Below are 14,980 nucleotides of genomic sequence, written 5' to 3'. Positions count from 1 at the left end.
AATGGTAGATTTGTAACTAGACATGGGGAGAGTCAGAAAACCACCAATGATTTATAAAACCTATTCAAATACAAGAAGAAAATTGTATAAAATATCCATTAAAACATTTGTGGGAGAAATCAGAAAAAAATTGTAAGAGAGTTTTGGCTATGAGAGTCACTACATAGGACAAATAGGAGCAATAGCTTTTAGGATAAAATTTGAATGTGAATATAGGCTATGATTTTTATAAGCACCAGTAAAAAAAAAAAAAATCCTATGTTTCTACCTATTTTTTAAATAAAACCATACTATAACATAAAAAAAATTAAGGACCTTCATTATTTATTTGATATATTAATAGAAAGGGAGAAGTGATCTTCACTTTACATGCTAACAAGTAGCAGGATCTTCTAGAAGTGAAATAACCAAGACTGCTCTTCAGTGGAAGTTAGGAGGATGATGTAGTTGCAACAGGTTTGGAAGTGCAGGAGTGGACAGGCCTTGGCCAGCTGTAGGCAACAGAGGAAGCAAGCTGTCCAGACCATTAACTGATTCCTGCCCACAGAAGAAAAAACAGAATAGAGAAAGGTTGACTGACAAAGATAGAATTAAAATAAAGGAAAACCATCAAATCAAAAAAGGCAGTGTTTTCAAAATCACTGTAGATTAAGACAAAATGTCACAAAGAATTACTGAAAGACACTGACAGTGCACACACACACACACAAAGGAATCTGTTAGAATCTGAGTTTTATAAGTTTTTAGGAAAGACTAAAGTAAAACCCCAGGAAAAAATATCCATCTGGTTAAAATATAAATGCCCAAAACATTCCAGCATTTAGTCTGGCATTTTAACATTTAGTTTGGCAAATCAAGCATTAATTAACCAAGTAAATACTGTCCTTCAGAAATGTATCTTATTCCCTGACATCACGATTGTTTTGAAATCAAGCCAAAAGAGTGAATACAGTGAAGAAATAAATGCAAATGACTTGACTGTAAATGCATATTTCCTAATCTATTTTTACTTTTTTTCTCTTGAATTCAAACCTTTATGTATACATTTTCCATGAATGTAATTTATAAACACTTATAAGACCACATTTTGCTGCATTATTTTTTCTGTCCCCTCCTTCTCTCCCTATCTTTCCATTCACTTTAAATCAAATAGTCAAGAGTAGGTGTCAAAAGAGGCAGAATTGTGAGCTTCTAAAAACATCTCATCTCACTAAGGCCAGGCCTAATGCTCTCTTATTGAATAGAAACTGATAGACTTATTTAGGCATTAAAAAGTTGCATCTCAGTTTGCTGTATGTATCAGCTCTTATGAACACACAGTGCTCTGGAGTGGACAGTAGATCCTACACCACATCTATGAAAAGACTGGTATGACAAACACTTTGTTAATTTTTTGGGGGGGTTGTTTTGCTTTGGATTTTTTTTTTTAATTTTAATTTTTTAATGTGTTTTTTAAAAATATTATTGGCTTGGTTACTTCACGATTCACTGGTCTACTATCAGCTGAATGCCCATAATGCTGGGAATGTGGAAAGGTGAGAATTCTTAAGAAAGCTTCCTTTACATTTATAAAAATATCTCTTGCCCTACACATCTGTAAAATTTAAAATGAGCACAATGTGTACACTTTAAAAAAGTAAAAATAAAATTGAGTGTAATGTACCATGCTTTACAATTGCTCTCAATTACCATTAAACCTTTTTGAGAGCAATTTCCATAATGTTTCATAAACATGTAGGCAGATTAACCTTTTTAGTTAATTTATTCATTAGCAGTAAAAATTCAAAGCACCTCTTATGAGAAAATAATGTCTTGCTGTTAAATTACATGGAAACAAAGCAATTGGGACATAGCTGCCTCAGTTCTCTGTGTGTCAAAGCACAAAACAGTGGAGAGAATAAAGATTTGCCTGTTAGCAAAGTGTTGATTAAATTGCCTGTTTGCAAACAATTAGCAGTATTACAAGAATATTAGGTGAAGTATGAGATAGAGATGGGTTAGTAGAACCCTGCCTGAAGCAGGTACCTGCAAATATGGGGGAGGGGAGAATGAAAAAAGATTAAAACAAAGAATTTGACCGCTTCCTACCTTAAATCTCCCAGATTCTAATCTGTCAACAGAAAATGTGGTAATTTAATGCTATTTTTCTGTTGTTATGCATATCTGCAACTGGCTGCTTAAGACAGGAGTGGCCACACTTTTTTCTCTGCCAGTGTAGCCCCCATTATTCATTTTAACTCTGAATGAATTTTTCAAAGGTTACATTATTGTCCACATGGGTGAATGCAAAAAGTGGTTGAAGTTTGTACACTGATGTATTATTTTATTATACAGGTTCTTAAGTAATTTTCTACAACAGGAGACTGAACTCTTCCCATGAGCTGAAACTGAGTCATTTCCAAATTGACTTTAAGGTAAGATTGTATAACATTTAATAACACAAGCAAGAAGAGCATGTAGAGATTATCCACTTAGCTGATGAAAATAGAACTTAAATGGGTAGTTTAACAGTTTATACTAGTTTGGGACCTACTGCTACATCTCTTAGTTAAAAAATGAAACCAAATTGTTCTGCATATGTGTAAATGCAAACTGATCTCACCTGACACATGCTCTGTCACATACAATGATGATAAACATTGTCTCTACAGTGGATCTAAAACAAATATACTATTACAATGAGTATTCCCATCTTTATCTTTGCCCAGGTATGTAAGTGTGAACATTTAGATTGAGACATCTGTTTTAATATATAACTCTACTAGAGCTGTAATAACTTCCAGTTTACAATTTCTGGGCCATCAAGCTGTTATTTTTACACCTTCCTTTATCTTTATATGGGTTTACATCTGGAAGAGGTATACTAATCAAGATTTCAAAGTCAAGGAAATTCTACACACCCTTCTGGTGACTTGAAATAGGTACATCATACAGATGGCATGAGAATGTAGAAATCACAAGAGCATGAGTACGCAGAAGTATTCAATTACCTAATTGCAATTATTATCTGTAGACCACTTGCATTGTTGCCATGTGCTGCTAATAGAATATGGTTCACTTAACCAATCTAAGTCAACCACACAGATTGCAACAATCTCAAATTGGTCTCTAGAAAGAGCTCATTAGAATAAATAGATTCTCCACAGAAACTTAGCAGATTAAATGCTTAAGGATGATCCTTTAGTCCTTAAAATGTCAACCTATTTTCTAGTTGAATTATCTATCTAAAAGAGCTCCTCTCCTGCAATGAATAAACCCAACTGGGGGAAAAAAAAAAACAAATCAGAAAATTAAACAGTGTTCCTAAATCAGAGGCTCTGAAAGTCCAGGGAAAGCTACATATTTTTCTTAGAAAGATGCTGTATGAACTTCACAATGTATTTGCTGTTTGGTTTAGTTTTTCTTGGTTTGTTCATTTGTTTTGGTTTTTTAACATGACTTATTAACCACTGAACATGCTTTGAAATAAATAAAACATGCATCACAAACAGAAGAATCCTTGGCTCTGTATTTATGACTGAATAAGTACCTTACAATAAAAAAAAATAAGTTAAAAAATCAACTCCTCTCAGTTACTGGAGAGTAGATTGAAACCACAGTAGAGTCTCAGATTAAAACTTCTTTAGTATTTATGTTTTCTCACTTAGTTCAGTTGTGTCCCATTCAAGCCACTGTCTTAGCTCTCTTTAATGATTATGCAGATGAAGACAGACATGTCTGCCTTCACTAGGTTGTGTTCCACTACAGTTCTATGCAAGTGGTTATACTGCATTTCAAACACCAAGGTGAGACTCTACCCCCACCTTATTTCCTTGACTTGCTTGCAGCAGTGTAGTTCTTATGTAATAACCAGGAATTGCTGAAAGGCAGTACAAACCGAAATAGGCAGAGGTTGTGTAGTCTCCATGACTGGAAGTTTTCATGACATGAATGTTTTTGGAGAAGAAAATACCAGTTCAACCAAAAAGCTAGGACAAAATACTGAGAACATACAAGAAAAGAGATAACTTTGCTAAAATATCTGAAATGAGACAGTCTCAAGCTGCACCAGGGGAAGTTTAGACTTGAGGTGAGGGGAAAGTTCTTCACTGAGTCATTAGCCATTGGAATGTGCTGCCCAGGGAGGTGGTGGAGTCACCATCCCTGGAGGTGTTCAAGAGGGGATTGGATGTGGCACTTGGTGCCATGGTCTAGTAGTCATGAGGTCTTAGGTGATAGGTTGGACTTGATGATCTTTGAAGTCTTTTCCAACCTTATTGATTCTGTGAGATGGCCAGGTAATTCCTAAATGAACCTTATTCTGTCAGAACACTTTAAATTTACAGCATTTCAGGATATTATGTTATTTTTGGTCAAAATAAGATTGTGTCTTATGTGACACAGAATAGTTTATAGTTCAGTGGCCTCTACACTCACAGAGCGTATTAAAGCTTAATATTCAGTCTCTTTCACAGCCTAAACAAACCTAGAACCTGGTCAGGAACCTCTGTCTTGTCCTCCAAAGCATTCTATCTCCTTAGGTATTTTGGATTGGCATCATACCCAATGGAGTTACTTCATGATATATAAATAGATATTAATTGTTAAATATTCATAAGGGAAAGTAATTAAAAGTGTCCTCTATATCTTTCATGAGCTTTCCTGTCACTGGACTAGAGAATGTTTATTAATCATGCTGTCCTACAAACCATCTTCAACAAGAAATATGCATATAGTCTGTTTTCTGTGGTAGTCTAGTGGCCTAGGGTATTCATAGATCAGTCTGGTAACAGCTCAAACTAGCACAGGTGGGACTTCAACCCAGATCACTGAATTTTGAAACTATTAGTTGAACCAGTACCAGTATGTACTGAAGGAAAGGATGACACAGACACCTATATCACATCATTGAATGCAGAGCTGGAGAAGTCACTTAACTCTTGTTTCAATAAAGTGGTAGAAATTGTTAGGTACTTAATTCTCCTCGTAAGCAAGGTGTAGAAATATTACTATTGTAAGACCACAAAAACTGCTGGATAAAATTACTTTTTGCTTTAACATGACTAACTATACTTGAAATTTCAGAATTATTTCTGTTTTATTCTCAGTTCTTTAGATAGCTTTGGGAAATTGATAAAAATATGGGTTTAAAATTCCCAAATGCTTAGCAGACATAATTATTCCCTTTGAAAACAAGTTCTACTTATTCTTTGTTATATCTTTCACCTGTCACATGAAAGTCTTATTTTTTATGTATTATACTTAGAAACATAAACACACAGTTTATGTGCCCATGGAGATACTGCTTGTAGTTGTTTGTTAATGGAACAAAGATATATACCAATGACAGGACAATCTAATAGTCTGTATCATCACCTTTCAGATTATTTATTAATACTCTGCATTTTGGTCTAGCAAGACTAGAATAAGGAAAGAGAAGCAAAAATAAATGCAGAAATAACCCCATACTAGGAAGTGTGAGGTGGTGACCTGGGCATGCTGCAGCATTTGGCACATTCAGGGAGCGTGCATATTTTAACTAGAATACTTCAGCTGTAAGCCTCCTTCCTATTTTCCCTTGTGGTGGTTTGGCCGTGGATGGGGGCCAGATGCCCACCATAGCTGCTCTATCACTCCTCCTCTTAGATGGACAGGGGAGAGGGAAAACATGACAATAGGCCCATGGGTCAAGACAGAAGCAGTTTAACACGGTAAAAGTGAAAGCAAAGGCTGTATGTGGAAGCAAGAGCAAACAAAAATATTATTTACTTCCCATGAGCAAAAAACGTCTGGCTGATTCTCAGGACGCAGGACTTCAATACACATAGCAGCTGCTCTGGAGGACAAATGCCATCGTCTAATGCTCTCACACTTTGTTCTTTTCCTTAGTTATATCTGAGCTGACATCATATGGTATGGAATACCCCTTTGGTCAGTTTGGGTGAGCTTTCTCTACCGTGTCCCTTCTGAAGATCTTGACCTCTCCACAGCCTACTGTTGAGGTGGCAGGTAATGTTGGAAAGCACAGTCTTGGTACTGTGTGAGTACTGCTCAGCAATAGACAAAACACTGGTGTGTCATCAACAGCCAACTTCCATTACCAAACGCAGCACTATGAAAGATGCTATGGGGGGAACTAATTGTATCTCAGCCAAACTAAACAGACATCTCTCCATCCTTATTTTCAATTCTATTTCACTTTTCCACCTTACTATCTCTCTATCCTTCCCTCCATCACACTCTCCTGTCCTTTTAACCTCCATGAATCCCTGAACTGGTTACTTACCTAACCAGTGTGAGACCTGGGGAAAACAAACAAACAAAAGCATGAATAACTACTTACCATAAGGATTTCAAAGGGTCTAGAGGATGCTGTATACCCAGCAATAGACAGTCTGGAAGTTTAAGGCTTCAAAGATTTTCAGGCTTTGGTCTTCACAGAATTTAGATAGTTATCTTTGTTTCTTTGAATTTTCTATTATTTTTTTTTACTTAGAGGATGCATTTTGATCACAGACACCTATGTTCTTATTATCATCAAGATGCATTGACTACATTTTATTATATTATGTGTTGGTATTTCTTAGGTTATTAAGAGATGCTGTAAACTGTCTTGAGTATGTGCATGTGTGTGTGGCTTTGTAGTAGCTGTGGCTTTGTAGTAGCTCTGAGTGAATTCACCTCTAAGGATTTCTAAAGTGATTTAACCTTCCACTTCCTACAATAACCTCATATTTCTGCAGGAACACTTAATTATTCTAAAGGTTTATTTGGTTTCATACTCTCTATCTGCCATGTAGATATTTTATGCTTCTTCCATTTAGTACAAATTTTGAATGTGTTTGTTTTAAGTTCATATGCACACAGAATAAAGAAATACTGAAAATAGCCATTAGCTTAGAGTGCTACATCAATTTAAAACTTGATTTAAGTGTTACTATAAATGAAATAAATGGAATTCAGAAACAGCTGAGGCAGAGTAGGCTGAATATAGCAAAACCACTGGATGCTAAAAATCAAAACATCTTAAGAATTTACATTAGGAATTCTGAGCTCTCAGAAGTGAGAAGGGGATAATGTTTTTTTTTTCTCATTACTGGGTGAACATTTACATTATTATTAATAGGCCAATTCAAGCAAAATAAATCCCCCAGGAAGTTAAAAATATATCTCACTTTCTGTAGTGTGACTATGAAGTAACAGGGGGGAGAAGGTAAGAAGTCAGGGATTCGGTTTTAAGTGATAAAAACAATGTTGAAGATAGGAAAATTTCATAGCTGTGTTTTAGAGTAGAACCATTCTTAGCCATGCACTCATAATTGTTGAGGACTGCAGGGCCCAGATTTTGCTTGAAACAGTAAAAAGTAGTGCAGAATAAACAATAAATCATAATATCCATATTAATGATTTTGGTGTTGATCTTGGGGATTGTAAGACAGAAGAACAGAAATTAAACTTCATATTGGCTTTATACCATGTAAAGATTATTTCTCATATTCAGGTCTTAGCAAAACATCTTACATAAATGGTTTGTATTAACCTCTATTTATTATTGTCTTGGGTTTTTTTCTTACACTTGAAAATTTCTCCAAAATATCTATTTTTTATCTATTAGCTGTAGATTCTTCTGGCAGGATGAGTAGTGTGGACATTGGAACTGAATAAGGGTACTCCAAATTCAAGGCATGATCCTGACCTGCAGGTTTCTGATGTTTATTCTCTGAATACAAAGTAGTATTCAGAGGACCTTGTAAGTGTTGTGAAATAGTAGACTAGTGGCCTGAAGTCTTAGTTTAACATCAACATAGAGCAAAAAAAGACAGCAAAACAAAACACACAAAAAAAACACGTTGAGAAAAACCCTAAACAACAACAAATTAAAACAAACACAAAGAAAGAAAAAATACTCAGGAGTTGTTTTCAATTACAGAAATCTGAAGCAGCACAACAGAGGCAATCTTGGTGACATCTGTAACACACTACTGAATGGCAGGTACAGCTTTCGAGATCTTTCTTACATTGAGGCATGCTTTGTGAGTCATTCCACCAAAAGCAGGAGAAAAACTTGTAAAGCAGATTCTCTAAGTACTTGAAGTGCTTCCCAACCATGTAACTTCTCAATGCCTTTCACAGAAAGTGGGTCACAAGGGCTGCAGCAATTCATATACCCTTTGGCACTCCTCTTTTGTGTTACAGAAACACTGCTTTGCATTAAGTGTTTTGATAGTTCTGGCAGGAGCAAGGTTGGTTTATATCATGAACATGCCTGTTTCAGGTGGAAGTCTTCTATCAAGGACAAGGATTTGGCAGTACTCCCTAAATGTAATGAAACACCAGCTTTGTTCTATATCCTTTGGAAGTTTATTCCACAATCAGTTCAACTAAGATGTACATTCTTATTATTCCTCAGTGCTAAGTATTGGCAATAACTAAATTAAGTCCCTTTCACACTCAGGGTACTAGAACATAAAACTATAGTGCTCTCGAAACAGGTAATCCTCCTCTCTTATCCTTGAGTATTTCTCACTCCTTCCTTTCTGTTAGCAATAGCTTTCATGCAGATATTTGGTCCCAGAATAGGATCCAGGAACTGGCATGGCTAAAAACTAAGCTTGGAATCTTTCGTTCCCCACCCACCTCCTTTGGTCAGTTTAGTTTCTAGCCATCTCAGATGTGGGTTTCTGAAATGTGTGGGAAGAGACACAGACTTTCTGTCCATCTTCATGATCATGGAGATTTATGCAGACTTCAAAAGTCCTTAAAACCACAGCTTGACTTAGGTTTTCACTGAGCTCCTGCAACAGTCAACAAAGAAAACATGGTACTTGTCTGTAACAAGTTAACATATGATCTCTAAACTGCCTTCTGGAGGATCCTAAACTTAGATGCCTGAAGTTCATTCTCATCTTAGTGTGAATACCAACTTTATTTTCATCTCTCATATGCTTTAGACAATGCTTTATGATTAGTCAAGTGTGAAGATCACAAGGTGTGTCCCAATGAACTCATGCTAGTAGTCTGTAAAGGACATAACCAGATTCTGACATTTTCCCTTCTGCATTAGAGCGTTATGTATCTGTTTTCTTCAGATATGTCAGAAATATCTAAAGAGTCACCTTTCAGAATGAAAAGGACCCATAAATACTAATGTAAATGGCTGTAAAACATTAAGGAAAATATTCATACCTTAGGAAAGAACTGAATGAGAAAAACATGTCATGAAACTGTGTACACTGTGGTTGAAGGTGCTCTATATAATGACAAAAAACCCTGCAAAATGGTAGTTTCTTGCTATCAGTGACATTCACTAGAAGTGTATTGTATTGTCTGGTCTTAATTCTCTGGGTGGCAAGAAGATGACATATTCCTTTTGTGATCATTCATTTTTTGCATTTACACATTGTCTCACTTGGTCTGTGAGCAAACTGTGAGAACTTCTGGGCTCCCAGTCATCCTACAGCCTGACTCTAACATCAGGATGAGGCTTGAGCTTGTGTTACTTGTCCCATCTCCTGTGCTCTGGTTTTAATAGAAACGAAACCCAAGAGCTACAAAATATGCCATCTAAACTCTCAGCCTGGGCTGATATTTCAGCATGTGCTAAACATGCAGTATCAGGTCACACTCAAGCATGGTCCTTGTATAGGTAATGATAATTTTTTCAGCAAGTTTGCTGATTTCTACTTCTTCCAAAGCAAGATAAAAGTTTGTATTAATTATGGCAATTTCTACTATGAGATTTTAGCTATCAATACTCAACATAAAAACTCACATAATACATACACTTTTTAATTAATTTGGGTTTCAATATATTGGGTTTTTCCTCTTCATTGCAAAACAAGCCTGGCCTTGTTAAACTTATGAATTCTTATTTCTAACCTTACAAGTTACATGGTAGGCTGTTAATGTGTGATGACTCTAATGCATGAACAAATTGCAAAGTGAAATTTTCCCATCTCCCCTCTCATGCTCACTCAGACATCCAGGTCTGTACCAGTAACAATTCTATTCCTCATTTCAGAAACTCAGCTTTTCCCTATTTGCATACTTCCTACAGAAAGCAAGTGTAGGTGTTGAAAGTCCTTCAAATCAGGCCTGTGCAGAAGGCAGAAGATTTTTCAGAAAGTGAGTTTCAATAATCTAAGGGAGAGCACTTTGAAGTAGAACAGGCATTTTCCAGAGGATATTGTGTTGGCTACATATCTGTTATCAAAGAATTGTATATGCATATTCAAAAAAAGTTTCCTGAAGGGAAAAGGAGAATGAGTTTGGTCATCTGGGCAGATTTGAGTCATTTACCTGGAGTCAGCATAACATCTCAACCTTTATGAAAGCAAACCATGGAAAGTTAGATTTTTCTTCCCAGAGGGATAAAGGAAAGTTTGGCTAAAAGTTAAGTCTAGATGTCAGCAGCTTCAGTTGTTATGTTAGCTGATAGGAAATAAGAGAAACCTATTTTAGGGAGGAAATGAGAAAAGAGCAGGGGAAAAAAAAAAAGAGAAAAAAAAAAAAGATGAATGTGTAAAAAGGAAAGTGCTCCAAGGGCACATGTCCCTCACAAAATTTAGTACAGATGATATTTTAGAAATACATAAAAAAAAAAAAAATTAAGCAGGTGGATGTAACAGTCTGCTTTTTGACTAAATAAAGAAAGATCTAGATGATTTTTATATAATGACTGATACAGCAGAAACTATTAGTCAAATGACAGACCAATGTGGCAAAGAAATACTTGAAGTATTTGGATTGGGGAGTTTTCCATGGCTTAAAATACAAGAGCAAAATGCATATTTATTTTATTGCATGACCATATGTTTCTATTAATGAAAAAGACCAGAAAAGGCTGCTGAAAGCCAAACAGATAAGAGGGAAAATGTTAGTAAGGAATTTTGGAGGGGGAAATAAAACACTGGAATAGTTTGTTTGGAATGGAAAATTTAGTGGAAAACAGGAGAAGCAAATTCAGGCCTATATTATTAAAAAAGTCCCAAACAAACCCCAAACAACACCAAAACCCAACACTTTCACAGATATATCCTTTTGTACAAATAAACTAAAATTGAGAAAAATCAAGTGACAAGATATACGAGTATAGATACCACTATGTTGTGTATTGATGTTTTTGTCAATAGAAATTCCATCTGGACACTAATTTCTATATGATCTAACAGTCAAGAAAGAAACCTGTAATAAGGCTGCTTCTATCTATGCAGCCTAGGCCATTCTAGGATTAGCTGATCCTGCTAGCAAACCCGAACTCAAAGCCAGCCTTCTGCAGCAGTTTACTTTGGAGCTAGCATTCCTATTAAGAGTGTGACTATTAAGTTTAAAAAGAACAAATGCATTTACTTATTTTTAAAGTTCAGTCCAGTCTTCGAGAAACTTAAAAAGAGGCTATTAACATTAAGTAGAAATCTACTGTTAAGAAATTGCAGTGAGAGCCTAAACTGAAAGCACTTCACTGCAAGAAAGCTGAGAAGGGACTTTTTAGGGTGTCAGGGAGTGATAGGACTGGGGGGAATGGAGGAAAAAAAAAATAGAATAGAAATGGGTAGATTCAGATTGGATGTTAGGAAGAAATTCTTCCCCATGAGGGTGATGAGACACTGGAACAGATCGCCCAGGGATGTGGTGGAGGCCTTGTCCCTGGAGGTTCTGAAGGCCAGGCTGGATGTGTCTCTGAGCAGTCTGATCTAGTATGAGATATCTCTGCCCATGGCAGGGGGGTTGGAACTAGATGATCCTTAAAGTCCCTTCCAACCCTAACAAATCTATGCTATGGAAATGAAGGAGTATTTGTGGGAGGTTTTGCTCAACATAAGAAACACAAGGACCCAGTTTCTTGGCAAATTAAGCATGTTAGTTGTCTCTTCTTTAGCAAGGGAAGAGGGAAATACTCATTGACCTTTCCAATCAGATGAGTATGTTTCTTAGCTCAAGAGGGAAGAGAAGGATTCACTTTCTAGGCATGGACTTGAAACATACTTGCTGTCCCGCTGAGGAGGCAAACATTGTTTAGTTACCTGTCCTGTCAGTAGACTGCAATTTCATCTCAGGTATGGCTTGAAGCAAGCTTCATCTCCAAAGCTAAGAGGTAATTTAGTTTCCAGGGTTATTCTGTCCCTGTTTTGCTTGATCAAAGGCTACCAATTCAATTTGACAATGATAATTACCATCCACTAGGGGCCAAACTATGCCCACCAAATGCCTGATGTCCTTTCTGAAGCACTTTTATTCCCCAGTGTCAAAACTGCATGCTTTTTTTTTTTTTTTTCCTGAGTCCTTTTTTTGATATATTCAATTCCAGATTGTCCTTGAGCTAAGTCTCAGGCTGAAGCTGTTTGCTTGTTCTAGAGAAACATGCAGCAGTTATTAGTACTGTAACTATGTTAATCTATAAGGCAGGCAAGATGTGAAAGTCAGTCATATTGATGTCTATAAAAGGCATCTCCAGAGACATGGGAAATGATGCCTATTGAAGGCTCAAGCCCAATCTTTTCAATGTGCGTAACAGCTGAAAAGGTCCTGCTCACTGCATTGGAGAAGGGATTAGGAAAGGCCTCAACAGGAGATGGCTCAGTAAGGCACTGCTTCAAACCTCAGAGAAGTCAGTGGGCAGCCCTTCAAACTACCTGTGCTCCTAGACCCTGTGCCCCTCACCCATCACTGCTTTTAGTGTTTGAAAAAGATGGCAAATAAAGGACAGCACTGCTGAGACACTGAAGTGTGCCCCTGGTTAAACACTGGATGCTTTTTTGCTCTTTGGCAAATGGCATCCAATGCTGTAGGCAGACCAGACTGGGGAAAGGGGTGGAGGGAAAGTCTGATAAGGAGAGGCTGAGGGAGCTGGGGGTGTTCATCCTGGAGAAGAGAAGACTCTGGGGGGGACCTTATCAGACTCTATAACTACCTAAAAGGAAGTTGTAGTCAGGTGGGAGTCAGGCTCTTCTCCCAGGCAACTTGTGACAGGACAAGAGGGCATGGCCTGAAGCTGTACAGGGGAGGTTTAAGTTGGGTATCAGGAAGCACTTCCTGAAAGAAAGGCTGATTAGGCACTGGGATGGACTGCCCAGGGAGGTGGTGGAGTTGCCATCCCTGGAGGTCTTTAAGACAAGCTTGGACGTGGCACTTGGTGGCAAGCATTAGCTGATGTGGTGGTGTTAGGTCATAGACTGGGCTTGATGATCTTGGAGGTCTTTTCCAGCCTCAATAATTCTGTGATTATTTACAACTTTCACATAAGGGGGGGGAAGAGACCCACCTCTTGCCTTTTGCTTGGATGGCAGGGTCCTAGGACACAGCCAAGACCTGCTCTGGCAGCCTCCTGATCCATCTGCCCAGGCACTGGGTGGCAGAAGTGGAAGTAAATAAGGCAAACCCCTGGAAGAAGCAAATATGTACCCAAAGCAGGTGCCTTCCTCATGCAGCCTCACCTGTGGTTATTCCAGCTGATACCATACCCAAGCTCTGCTGTGGTCCTGGGGTACCAGCCACCCCTTTATCCCTTCCCCAAAGCTCTGCTCTCACAGACCACAGCCTTTCCCTAGGATTGTGATGAGTTTGTGATACTACACAGAGGAGCTCAGCACCAGTAAAGAAGCCCAGCCAGCACCCATGGATAATATTGGAGTAGTCATCAACTCTTTTCCTAACAACCGGGGGGCCACCAGGCCCCCCGGCCTTTGTTGTCACCACCACCATCACCCAGTGTGCACCACAGGGACTCACCAGTGATGAGAGGAGGATCCCTTAGCCCAGATGGGCTCAGCTTAAGAGTTCAACCTTTCCTGGAGGGGATTAAATAGGGGAGTGGATGGGTAGGGACAAGTGGCCACACCTGGGGTGGGAGGAGACTCCAACAGAACCCAGGTGCTCTGGGATTTGAGGGTAAAAAGGGGGGAAATGAGGCAGGTGAGGGACTTTTAGAGTGCCAGGTAATGATAGAAATGGGTAGATTCAGATTGGATGTTTGTAAGAAATTTTTCACCATGCAGGTGGTGAGACACTGGAAAAGTTTACCTAGGGAGGTGGTAGAAGCTCCATCCCTGGGAGTTTTTAAGGCCAGGCTGGATGTGACTCTGAGCAATCTGATCTAACGTGAAGTGTCCCTGCCCATGGCAGGGTGGTTGGAACTGGATAATCCTTGAGATCCCCTCCAACCCCAACAATTCTATGATTCTAAAACAACTTTGCAGTTTAGCCTGTATGTTAGGAAGAAATTCTTCAGAGAAAGAGAAACTGGCCATTGGAATGGGCTGCCCAGTGAGGTGGTGGAGTCACCGTCCCTGGAAGTGTTTAAAATAATACTGGATGAGGAACTTAGTGCCACGGTTTAGTTGATTAGATGGTGTTGGGTGATAGGTTGGACTTGATGATCTTGAAGGTCTTTTCCCACCTGGTTACTTCTGTGATTCTATGAAAAGAAATATTAATGTTTCTGTCTATTCTGTCAATGAATCCAGCAACAGCCAAAGGATTTGAGATAGCAATTAAAAGCTGGGTAACTGCAAATGTCTAATTAACACGCGTATATTTAATTAAGTAAAGCCTACCAACAAGCACTCAACAGAGGGTAATAAAATCCATTTATTCTGTGTAACACTGTAACAATGTTGCGGTGTTGGTTTTCCACGTTTCAGGAGCAAGAGAGAGAAATATGCAGGAAGTTAGATGATGGCTTCTCTTGTTTTCTGTGTTTCATGCAGGTCGTGGAAAACCTGGGTGGAAAAATTTTGCTCCTTTTCTGGGCACTAAGACCATGAAGATGGGAATTCAGGTAAGCATGACAAAAGCACTAAGCCTGCAGCATAGATGCTGGCTGAAAGAGATATATACTTTACCTCTGATTTTAGACAACCACAGCTTTTTGCAAGCTCTGTACCCTCATGTGTCTTTATAATAAACAGGGTAAAACAGGCCCTTGCTTCCATCTAAAAACATCTAGATAAATCACATCTAGAAGAACATGAATCACACTGTAAAAACATATCACTCCACTATA

The 14,980-nt window shown here is 38.1% G+C and overlaps 1 long non-coding RNA gene across 1 annotated transcript; it reads right to left on the bottom strand.

Annotated features, from left to right (window-relative positions):
- Nucleotides 1-450: 450 nt before the first annotated feature.
- LOC137446501 (uncharacterized) lies at nt 451-13,739 on the bottom strand. The gene is made up of 3 exons (XR_010988658.1): nt 13,708-13,739; nt 13,241-13,359; nt 451-537 (listed from the first exon to the last, which is right to left on the bottom strand). It is a non-coding gene; the product is annotated as an uncharacterized lncRNA (long non-coding RNA).
- Between the last annotated feature and the right edge of the window lie 1,241 nt (nt 13,740-14,980).

Source organism: Melanerpes formicivorus, unplaced genomic scaffold, assembly GCF_026170545.1.
Source record: "Melanerpes formicivorus ecotype bairdi unplaced genomic scaffold, bMelFor1.0.p_v2 SCAF_17, whole genome shotgun sequence".
Taxonomy (NCBI): Eukaryota; Metazoa; Chordata; class Aves; order Piciformes; family Picidae; genus Melanerpes; species Melanerpes formicivorus.
The sequence above is the reverse complement of the archived record's forward strand: the minus strand, read 5'-3'. Positions and strand labels throughout refer to the sequence as shown.